The sequence below is a fragment of the Cupressus sempervirens genome, chromosome 5, assembly GCF_028749045.1.
Source record: "Cupressus sempervirens isolate cs-2001-9-10 chromosome 5, ASM2874904v1, whole genome shotgun sequence".
NCBI classification, from domain to species: Eukaryota; Viridiplantae; Streptophyta; class Pinopsida; order Cupressales; family Cupressaceae; genus Cupressus; species Cupressus sempervirens.
The window spans coordinates 501,469,887-501,482,126 of record NC_143122.1 but is presented as its reverse complement, the minus strand read 5'-3'; positions in this window follow the sequence as shown (position 1 = coordinate 501,482,126).

The following is a 12,240-nucleotide window of genomic DNA, read 5'->3' as shown; positions in this document are numbered from 1 at the left end:
AGAATGTATTATATGAAAATACATGTAGTACGAGTTGCACGTGTAGTTGCATGTAACCCTATAATTTCTCTTTTAGTTAGACTAGGTCAAAGTTGGTTGAGTTGCTCTCACTTTTTCCTCCATCTTTTTCTCAATTCATGTGCCTATATAAAGGAGTGCACCCTCATTTAAAAAATCATCTTTATCTTTATGCAAGAGAGCTTTGGAGAAATTGTGCCAATAGAACTTTGTTTGTGTAGCACTATTTTGAGAGAAAAGTGAATACAAAGGAACATTTGAGACTTAACTTTGATTAAGTGAGATTGTTACTTGCATGAGTTATAATCTTTGTCTATAATTCATCTAAGTTATCTTTGATTCATGTTATCTTGTGTTATTGGCAATTATATCTCATGAATTGAATATAAAAGAGTTAAGAAGCAATCGGAGCCAGAGCTTTGACCAGGAGCAATTGTGGAAGTGTATAGCTAAAAGCTTTGTCTACAGCTTATAATTTGTTCTTAATTCACAAAATAGTTAAGTAATTCTTACTTTTAGGAGTCTTTGTGGCCTAATTGTAAAGCTTTTCTATATAGAAGTATGGTCGGACTTAGAGCCAAATCGGTACATTTTCAACTAGCCTTTGAGTTAGTGAAGGTTTATTGGTATCACTATTTCCAACTCTTGATAGAAGTGTAGTTAGAGATTCACCCTGCCCATTACTCACTCTACTAGTAAGTGGATTCTTTCTTGAAAGATAAGAAAAAAGGATATTGGTAACACCCATTTTACAAAATCTCTCAACTTCTTGCTCCAAGGAACGATGACAAGGGGGAGCCTTCCCTTTAAGGTAGGAGAGACTCTTTCTCATATGCTATGGTTGATCATCCTATTTTGTGACTAAATTTTTACCCAAAACTGTCAGTTTTAAAATATGCACCCAACAACTCTCAGAGAGAAAGAGTTATCATAGTTGGTTCTTACAATCTTATTTATTCATGCAAGAATAGAAATAGGCATAACAAAAACAAGACTTAGATCCATTTAAGTCTCAAATTTTACACATACCATAAGTATTACAAGTAGATATGAGAATGAAGAGGATTTCATAAGCACTCCCTCTTAATTATGAAGCTTCCCTTTGAAGCTAAAACATCTCCCTCTTAATAATTTCTTTTCTTGTTGCATCCTACAAAGAAAAGAGATTAGTAAATCAATCTATCTTATAAGAAAATGAATACTGAAAAGAAACATAGTGACCAGTTATATAAAAATTTATAAATAACTTATCTTTATGTAGTCTAATATACTTGTATTTGCATATTCACAACATGCAGGGTGATACTTGTCCCATGAGAATTCTCACAATTAGAGGTTAGAGACCCATAATCATGCAAATAATGGGACACATCTAAATCATATTGTATGTGTAAACTTAGCATTGTGCTAAAGGCGGTCATCATTCTCTCGTCTTCGTTAAATGAAGGAATTGATTTAGGTGAGCCTCTCTGACAATAAACAAGGTCACATCTTGATCCAAAGCAATGGCAAAAGATTCCTAAATGCACATTAGCAATGACCACATTACACCACATGTCTAATTTATATTAGTTTCTATTGATTAATATCATTTTTAAATTTTTTATTTTCCTATAGGTAATAGGTTGAAGCCAATACTCATTTTTTTATAGGTAAATTAAGTACTATTATTTGTTTATATTGATTATCATGCATTAAGTTCAAGTAGACTAGAAGTTGTCTAGAACTCAAGACCTACCAAACAAGAGGCTCAAAACTTACCATTGTGCTAAAGGCTCTTGCCTGATCAATATCATGTTTTTTATAGCATTTAATAGTTTTTATTTAAATCATATTGTATGTGTAAACTTTTTTATAGATATAATTACTTTTAGAATTGTATCTTTTAATATTATTAATTGTATTGTGATTGTTAAGTTGTGTTGTTCTTGTCACCAAGGTCATTTTTTGCCTCACGAGAGCATTTGAAGAGTTACATACCTTTGTACTTTATAGATCCTTTGATTAACTTTGTTGCACAATTGACTTCTTCAATCTTATTTTCATTTTTAGGATCAAAACCTCCATTCATCTTTCATACCTTGAAGGTTTCTCCTCTCTTTTATAACTTTTCATCTATAGTTATTATCTTCTATGTACATAGTATTTCATGTAGTTTATCCAGTGTTGATGTGCTTAGATCTTTAGTGTCTTCAAATAAAAGAACTTTTGACTTAAATCTTGAAGGAAGAGATATGTTTACCTATTTCAATATTATTGAGCCTTTCACATCAATGAATCATCTAATGATGTTAACAATTTCTTCTTCATGGAGAAGGCATTCAAAAATATCTATTCTTCTTTTATCTTCAAAATTTAAAACTATCCTTTATAATTTTACGTATCAACATTCTTAAACTTGTCATCACCTTCATTATTATTATGAATCTTATCCTAAATATCATTTATGCTCTTACATTTTATTATCTAGTTGAGAAACTTATAATTTTATAGACCCTACTAAATAAACTTCTTGATTCTTGTATCATATAATATTATAAGCCCTACCTCTATTTCTATATTAAAGAAATGCCTATATAAAAGTAGTATATATGATGATATGGAAAATGGAGGAGTCATGCTTGAATCAAATGACACTTAGAAAAAAATGTAATTACCTTTCATGTATAAAACAATAAAGATATAATTATCTCACCAAATATTTTAGTGTAAATAAAAGAAATTTATTACCTAACTTTCTACATCAACAATATAGTGATATCATCTAATATATCTAGTACTACCAATGTAATCCTTGCACTATTCAAACATACAAGTGCTAGTGTGATAAATTTCTCTTAAAAGTAATTGTGTAGAGGTCAAACTTGATTCATTCAAAGAGACAAAGTTGTAATTTTTAAATTTTTTTTTGTAAAATTATATTTTCAATGGGATTACTTATTCATAGACGATTACATCATGGATTCTATCCACGTGATTCTATCACAAATTCTCTCCATGTGATGTCATCATGGATTCTCTCCACATGATGATCACTCCCAAAGCAAAAGAGTTATCATAGTTGATTCTTACAATCTTATTTGTTCATGCAAGAATAGAAATAGGCATAACAAAAACAAGACTTAGATCCATTTAAGTCTGAAATTTTACACATACCATAAGCATTACAAGTAAATACAAGAATGAAGAGGATTTCATAAGCACTCCATCTTAATTATGAAGCTTCCGTTTGAAGCTAAAACATCCCCCTCTTAATCATTACTTTTCTTGTTGCATCTTGCAACGAAAAGAGATTACTAAATCAATCTATCATATAAGAAAATTAATACTAAAAAGAAAACATGATGACCAATTATATAAAAATTATAAATAACTTATCTTTATGTAGTCCAATCTTTATAGACCCTACTAAATAAACTTCTTGATTCTTGTATCGTATAATATTGTAATCCATATCTTTATTTCTATATTAAAGAAATGTATATACAATGATATGGAAGATAGAGGAGTCTTGCCTGAATCGAATGACACTCAAAACAAAATGTAATTACCTTTCATGTATAAAACGATAAAGATAGAATTATCTCACCAAATGTTTTAGTGTATATAAAAGAAATTTATGACCAAACTTTTACATCAGCAATATAGTGATATCATCTAATAAATCTAATACTACCGATGTAATCCTTGCACCATTCAAAGATGCAAGTGATATTATGATAAATTTATTTTAAAATTAATTGTGTATAGGTCAACCTTGATTCATTCAAAGCAACGAAGTTGTAATTTTTTATTGTAAAATTATATTTTCAATGGGATTATTTATTCATAGACAGATACAACCTCACTTGGTTACACATAGAATGTGGAATGGATAGAAAACAACAACCAGTGAAAATAACATAGTGATTCCATTTGGCATTGAAGTATTGGTAAAGAAAAAATCATCATTAGTAATTCAAACTTTTGATTGTGATTATGGGTACAATTCACCTAATTATGTAGGACATGAAGAGTGAAGCTCAAATAGTGATAGGCAAGAAAAGTAGAGATTATGTTTTGCATATAAGTATTCATTCAAGCATTCTCCCAACTTTCTCAAAAAATTAGATCTACTAATTATCCTAGGACAATGAGCATATAAACCCCTTAAAACAATTAGATCTACTAATTATCCTAGGAAAATGAGCACATGAAACCCATTTAAAACAATTAGATCTACTGATTATCCTAGGACGATGAGCACATGAAACCCCTTAAGTAGTTGGATTTTTAAGGACTATGAAGAGTGAAGCTCAACTAGCGTTAGGCAATAAAAATAGACATTTCATTTGGCATATATGTATTCATTCAAGAACATGCCCAACTTTATCAAACAATTAGATCTACTAATCCTAGGACAATGAGGACATGAAACCCCTTAAGTAGTTGGATTTTAAATTGATAGACTTTTCAATTCAAAACTTGATGTGTTCCTAAAAAAATGACAATCTCAACATTGATATAAGATGGTAATATTTGTTCGTTGTGGTGTTGGTAAGGCCTCACAAATTGGATAGCATATGTGGTTCAAATGTTGTCTTTAAGATTGTAGTTTTAAAATTGTGTACTTAATAAGTAAGATGAGAAATTAAAATTGAATGGTTCAAACTAAAAAATGATGATAGATAATTAGTTGTTGAAATTTAATAAGATAGTTTGATGTGATGATAATAAGGTAGAATTTATTCCATGGTTTACAAATGTAAAGTAAATTGAAGAGTTAAGTGGAGTAGTCAATTTTTTTTATTAAGATTTAAAAAATTGATTGATCAAATAATAAATAAGATTAATAGTTAAGGATGCATTAAAAATGACTAAAAAAATATTGAATTAAAAAAAATAGTTAACTAATTCAATAATTGAAATGATTATTTAGTTATAAGAATAAATGGATGAATTTATATAATTAAACAATAGATTATTTGATAAAAAAAGGAGAAAAGTGAATGTAATATAATGCAATTGTTTAATTAAAATTAGAAGAAAAGTACATAACTAAATTAAATAAAAAGTTATTTAATTATGAAAAGCGGTAAAATGTTAACTTTTTAATTTAAAATAGAAAAATAAAGTGAACTAATTAAATAATTGAAATTTGTTCATTAATAAAAAATATAATTACTAAAACATTGGAAATGGCCCAACGATCCTCCTCTCCCCAATGAAGATCCTCTAATTCTCACACACAATTTCAAAGAGTTTCTATAGTTAGAGTTGTTGCCTCTTCCGCTCCTTTGAATGGTTGCCTCTCATTCCCCAGGTCTACGACCTTAAATTATGGATCCTCAATTCACTTTGAAACCAGGAACTCTTTTTTTGTGTTAATGGAGAACTAAAGAGGAAAGATTTCCCCGCTCTTCATTCAAATTCATTGGCCTTGGACTCAATGAACATTTCACAAAATGGAGAAGGACTGAGAAGATGGTAGTCCATGGTGTAAACCCTAAGGGTTTACACTCTAATAAACAAATCATAGTTCACCCTATTACTTCATCTAAAATTGCTTTAGGTGCCAATGTGGTTTCTCTTAGCCCTCATAGGATTTATCAAGGCCATCTCTCATCTCCTCCTTTGCATCATACGACCACAAACTTTTGGAAAAAAACCCCAGTTTTGGAGGTTGATATTCAAATTATGCCCACTAGGGTTTTTGGGATGTCCCCTAGCAAACCTAAAACCCTAACTATCAATGACATTTATACTAATGTGTTATGGGATTACTATCAATCTAATGGTATTTTTTTTTCCAAATGGAATGAAGAAGACTCCTCTAGAAGCCTAGTTCAGGATTCACTTGAATCCACCTTTGGGGACTAGGTAAGGATTTATATCCTTAAAAATAATATTATTTTCTTAAATTGTTGAACTCTTGAATTAAGGAAAAAACTATTGTAGGGAGATCCAATTTTTCTAAAAGGTTTCCATTTAAAATTCATAAGATGGGAGCTAGATTTTGATCCATATGCTTTTGATCCTATTAAACTAATGATATGGGTGATGTTACAAGATGTCCCAATTGAATTAAATACAAAGTTCTATTCTTAGTCAACTTACTTGTGTGTATTTAGAAGGTTTGAGGATGATTTATCTCATCCAACAATGTTAAAATATTAATTGAAATGGAATTCTCTAAAACTAAGTTCAAAAAGTTAAGGATTATCACTAAAAATTCTCTATATTATCTAGAACTAGAGATCTTCTATGGTAAGATCTTTGATAAAATTATAAGATAAAATTAAGTTAAAATTAGTTCATTAATTAAAAAGATAATTAGTAGGATACATTGGAAATGGCTCGGTGATCTTCCTTTGCTCGACGAAGATCCTTTGCTTCTTGCATGCAATTTTGAAGAGCTTTTGTGGTTAGGGTTTCTACCTCTTCGACTCCTCTGAACAATTGTTTCCCATTCTCTACGTCTATAGCCTTAAATTCTAGGCCCTCAATTCACTTTGAACTGGGAACTCTCTTTTTTGCATTAATGGAGAACAGTTTGACCTCAACAAAGAGGAAAGCTTCCCTTGTTCTTAATCTGGGTATGTTCGCCATGGATTCAATGAATCATTTCACAAAACAAACAAGGACCAAGCAGATGATAGCCCATGTTGTAACCCTAAGGGTTTACCCTCTAATAAATGAAACTTGATTATGCCCATTAGTTCATCTAAAATTGCTTCAGGTGCCAATGCAGTTCCTCTTGGCCCTCCTAGGGTTAATAAAGGCTCTCCCTTGGCTCCTCCTCTACATCATACAATCATAGATCTTCAAACCCCTTCCCCATTTTTGGAGGCTGATATTTGAATTAATTCCACTAGGGTTTCTAGAATGTCCCTTGATGAACCTAAAACCCTAATTATCCATGACATTTATACTAATGGGTTATGGGATTAGTGTCAATCCACTATTCTTTTTTTCCAAATGGAGTGGAGAAGACTCCTCTAGAACCCCAATTTGGGATTGGCTTGAGTCCACCTTTGGGGACTAGGTAAGAACTTCTATCCTTAAAAATAATGTTATTTTCTTAGATTTCTTAACTCTTGAATTAAGACAAAAAATATTGCATGAATATCCTTTTTTTATGAAAAGTTTGCATTTAAAATTCATAAGATGGGAGCCGAATTTAGATCCATATGCTTTTGATCATTTTAAAGTAATGAAATGGGTGATAAAAGATGTCTCGATTGACTTAATACAAAGTTCTATTCTCAACCAAGTTGACAATTCCTTGGGTGTGTTTAGAGGGTTTGAGGATGATTTATCTCATCCAACAATGTTAAAATCTTAATTGAAATGGAATTCTCTAAAACTAAGTTCAAAAAGTTAAGGATTGTCATCTTCTCTGGTAAGATCTCTACAAAAATTACATGATAACTCCCCCCTTGCATGAAATGTAATAGTCATAAAGATTTTAAATCTCATAACTCGCAAGGATTTCCCTCTTCTGATCTAGATATGGATATCTCCTTAAACCCACAGGGATGAGGTTTTATTATTTTAGATAGGTCATCCTCTCCTACTAAAGGTATGGTGGGAGATCCTCTATAGCCCATCATTGAGGAAGGAGAAATTATAGAAAATCAGGAGGCAAAGGACGTGGCCCCCTCTACTTTGCAAGCAATGATCTATGAGGATTTAAGGCCTACTCTGGAAATTAATTTTATAGAACCAGTGGTGAACCATATTGTTGTATCTAAAATTCATCTTGTAGTTCCCCCTATTTCTCCTCAAACTCTAGTTGTAGAGGCACCCTTATCCCAATCTCCTTTAGCCCCTTGGGCTCCCTCTATAGAAGAGGATGCTCTATCTTAAAATAGTAAAAGCTCTTTTAGCTTTGGGATGAGTAAGGAAGAAAAAGAGGCATTTTGGCCTAAACTCATTGAAGATCTTATCAATGTGTGTAAAAATGAATTAGTGAAAGAGGGCCTCACCTTGGAAAAGGAAAAAGTAATTGATAAAATTTTGAAGCTTGGGGGAAAAAGCTATGCCCATAAGGGCCTTAGGAATGATTTAATAAGGCTAAAAAATGAGGACAACCTTAGAGGTGTGGAAAAATCTTAGGAACCTCAAGCCATTCCTAACCCGAGCAAGATCCCTAAGAAAAGAGGTGGAAAATATCTAAACAAGCTTAGATCTCAAGATACAAAGGCTAAAGGTAAAACCAAAGTGACTAAACAATTTGATGTAGGGAAGGGGAACTTCCTTCCCACGGAGAAGAGAAGATCATTACATGGAATGTTATGGTTTTAAATGCCCCTAACAAAAATCACTTATTAAATTGTTATCTTACCCAATATAAACTTGATATAATCATAATTCAAGAAACTAAAATGAATCAGGAAGAGTTAAACTCTTTCAGGAAGAAATTAGGTTTTAGGAATATCTTTGGGAGCCTAGCTGTAGGGCATTTGGAGGCTTGGAAATGATTTAGAACCCCCCTTCAATTTTTCTTACTTCTTTGAGAGGGGAAAAGCATTGGATGTCAGCTCATGTTAAAAGTCTTAACTATAATTTATAATTTACCCTGCTTAATATATACGGGGCTATACCATCAACAAAAAAGAGCCCTTTGTGTCTAAATGGACTAGTATCCTGTATTTTGGTGCGGGAGATTTTAACACAATATCAACCTCTTCTGAAAAGAGAGGAGGTTTGGTATAATTGTCTAAAGCTTCAATAGATTTTAACAACTAGTTGCATTGCTCTGCTATATTATAGATCTAAGGATAACTCCTTTGCTTGGAATAATAGAAGACAAAGTTTTAGTCAAATAGCAGAAAAACTAGATAGATTCCTTATTTCTGGCAAATTTCCTAAAGAGGTATATCTTTTTCTTTTTGATACTCTTCCCTTCTTCGATTATGATCATTATCTGACCCTTTTAGCTATTGAATTAGAAGGATCCTCGGTTAGGAACCCATTTAAATTATAAATAATCTGGTTTAAAGATGAATCTTTGATCAATTTACTTGAAAATGGTGGGTCAACTCAGAAGTGGAATGCTCTAGGTTGTACAAGGTGTTACAACTACTTAAGATAATTAAACAAAACCTTATTCATTTGAATAAGATTAAATTTGGAAACATCTTTGAGACCAAAGCTGAAATTGAATCTAAATTATTTAGTGTAAACTTAGAAGTCATGAAGAATGGTATGAATGAAAATCTGTATCTTAAGAAAAAAGACCTTAGACTAGAATCGAATGATATCCTAGCCAAAGAGCAAATCTTTTGGAAATAAAAATCAAGGGAAACCTGATTAAGAGAAGGAGACAAAAATACAAAATTCTTCCACAATAGTACTTAACAAAAAATAGTCACCAACAAAGAGGCTAAAATAAAAAATAAAAGCAATACCGTAATTGAAACACCTACTAAAATTTCCAAAGAGGTAGTCTTTTTTATTTGAACATATGTTAAATAATTTGGAAGGATCTTCTCTAACCTTACAAAACTCTTTCGTAAACAATATTCCAAAAATGTGATAACCCCATAATAACATATGACTAATGTAAATATAAATATTATTTTTAATACAAATATATGTATTCAATTCATTATCAATAAACTATTGTACCTCATTAATCATTTGCATTGACACAATAGGAATGCATAAAATATATCATATTGATTTATTACCTATATGTAATTATAGAAAAGAGAATAATAATAATACATATTACCTTTTAAAAAATGTTCACATTTCAATTTTAATAATTTCCTTAAATACATCATTGTGGGTCTAGGAGACCCAACTTGTGACCATAGGAAGGGGCGTATATTATAATGAAATATCACGGGTATTAAAGGGGGGTATAAAAGCCACATCAACGTCAGAGTGTCCACCTCATCATGAATTTAATTGGCATTCAAAATAAAACTAGAATGGAAGGATAGTGGAGGAAAGCGAGAGCCACGTGTAAATATTTAATAAATTCCTTCATGTGGCATTCACAGACATAGCAAGAACGAGACATATTCCAAATGGGAAGATCGGTTTGGAAGCAATGATTGGTGGAGAAAGAATACCTTAAACACTGTGAAGACCCTACCACTCCCTTCATCGTTGACGGAGAGGCATACCATTGTGGGGACCACGTGTCATGAAGTGACGAGAAGAAGCACACTGCATTACGTATGGACGTCATATATAGGAAAGGTGATTTTATAGTCCACGACACTATGCCATAGTTTTTGGGTTTACATATGGTGAGAGTAATATGGGACTACCCCATACTCTTTTTCGAGAGGCGCTTGGCGCTACAAACGAGGCGTATATACCCTACCCCCCAGTGGGATTTGAACTTGTGACCTCTCTTTCAAGAGTACTAGTTCTCCACCACTAGGCCAACTTAGGCTGTAATTTTGTATATGGTGAGGAAATAATTTTGTGAAGCGACTACAATTATCAGGTCCCTTATTAATTACTAAGGTATGTTTAGTAAAAAGAATCTTCCCTTATATAATAATAATAATATGAATATACTAACATTAGTTTTAGTTTTTGATATATTATGTATTATATATATTTATATTATATAAATATGCACAATAATAGAATCAAGTATAATTTAATAAATAGTTATTTTTCCAATATGAATTGTATAATGGAGAAAATATTAAAATAGAAAAACAGAAATTGATCCAAGCATGTCATGGTGGAGAACGATCCAAGTATAACTTGGTGGAGGGCATTCTTTATGAATGTCATATAGAATGCAACAAAACATCAAATGGATGAGTGCATGGAATATTCAATTCAATATGTGCCCCACAAATAATAAAGAAATAAAGTTCTTTGTCATGGATAAATTCTACAAGAGAAATTGGGGAAGCGATATTGGAAGGAAGAAATTATATTATATAAATGAGTTCAACCCCGGTTGTGATCAACTCCAAAAAGCATACATAGGAGCCAACATTTCTTGGAGTGCTAAAATTCTTATTGCTCAGCTGAGAACCAACTCTCACCAACTTCGTTGTGAGACCGGACATTGGAAGAGGCCAAAGGAGGCTTAGGAAGAGAGAATTTGCAGATTCTACAATTCTGGGAAAGTGGAAACTGAACAACACTTTATTTTAGAATGTGAAGCCTACAAGAGTAGTAGAGATAAATTTGCGGACACAATATGTGACAGTTCTTGGCATAACCTATTCAACAAAGAGTACATTGAGCAATTGGGTGGACTCATCATCATCCTACACAAGCAACAAACATTGTTACTTAAGTCTGTTTGAGTTGTCTTGTTGTCCCATAGGCTATTTTTAGCCTCGTGGACGTTAAAATTTTATCTATCTATCTATCTATATTGATCCAAGTATAAACTTGGTGGAGGGCATTGCTTGTGAATGTCATAGAATGATCCATGTGTAAAATTGGTGGAGGGCATTCATTACGAATGCGATAGAAAGATCCAAGTATAAACTTGGTGGAGGGCATTCACTACGAATGTCATAACATGATCCAAGATAATCTTGGTGGAGAGTGTTAAGTTAAATATATCAATTCATAAATGAGTTGAAGACCTAATAGCCTCTTAATGGTGTTATATATTTACATATATTGGTTATAATAAATACATGGATGTATTTCATAGTGGATAACACATTTTGATTTGATTTACTAAATATTTTTGTCATCATTACTTGTCCCTTACTAACCCTAATAGTGAGGACATTACAAAAATAATCTCAGATGATCACAACAAAGTATTATTACAAAAAATATCCAAGGAGGAGGTTACTAAGGCTCTTTTTCAAATGGCCCCAAATAAATCACCTACAATGGATGACTTCCCCGCATGCTTTTTAGAAAAATGTTGGAACTTTTTTGGGAGATGAGATTAGTGAAGCTCTAGAGAGCTTTAGAAATTCAAGAGACCTCCTTAAAGATATCAACCACACCTTTCTTGCTCTTATACCAAAATAAGATTCAGTGGAGAGTTTTAAAGATTTCCATCCAATTGCTTTATGTAATACTCTTTATAAGTTACTTTCTAAAAAACTAGCTAACCAAATGTTAAATCTTCTACCACCTCTTATAAGTGAAGATAACATTGGCTTTGTCCTAGGAAAATCCATTTATGATGGGATTGTAGTTTCCCAAGAAGCAGTTCACTCCCTTAATTATAATGGGGCTCCAAACATGATGATCAAATTAGATATTAGTAAGGCCTATGAAAAGGTT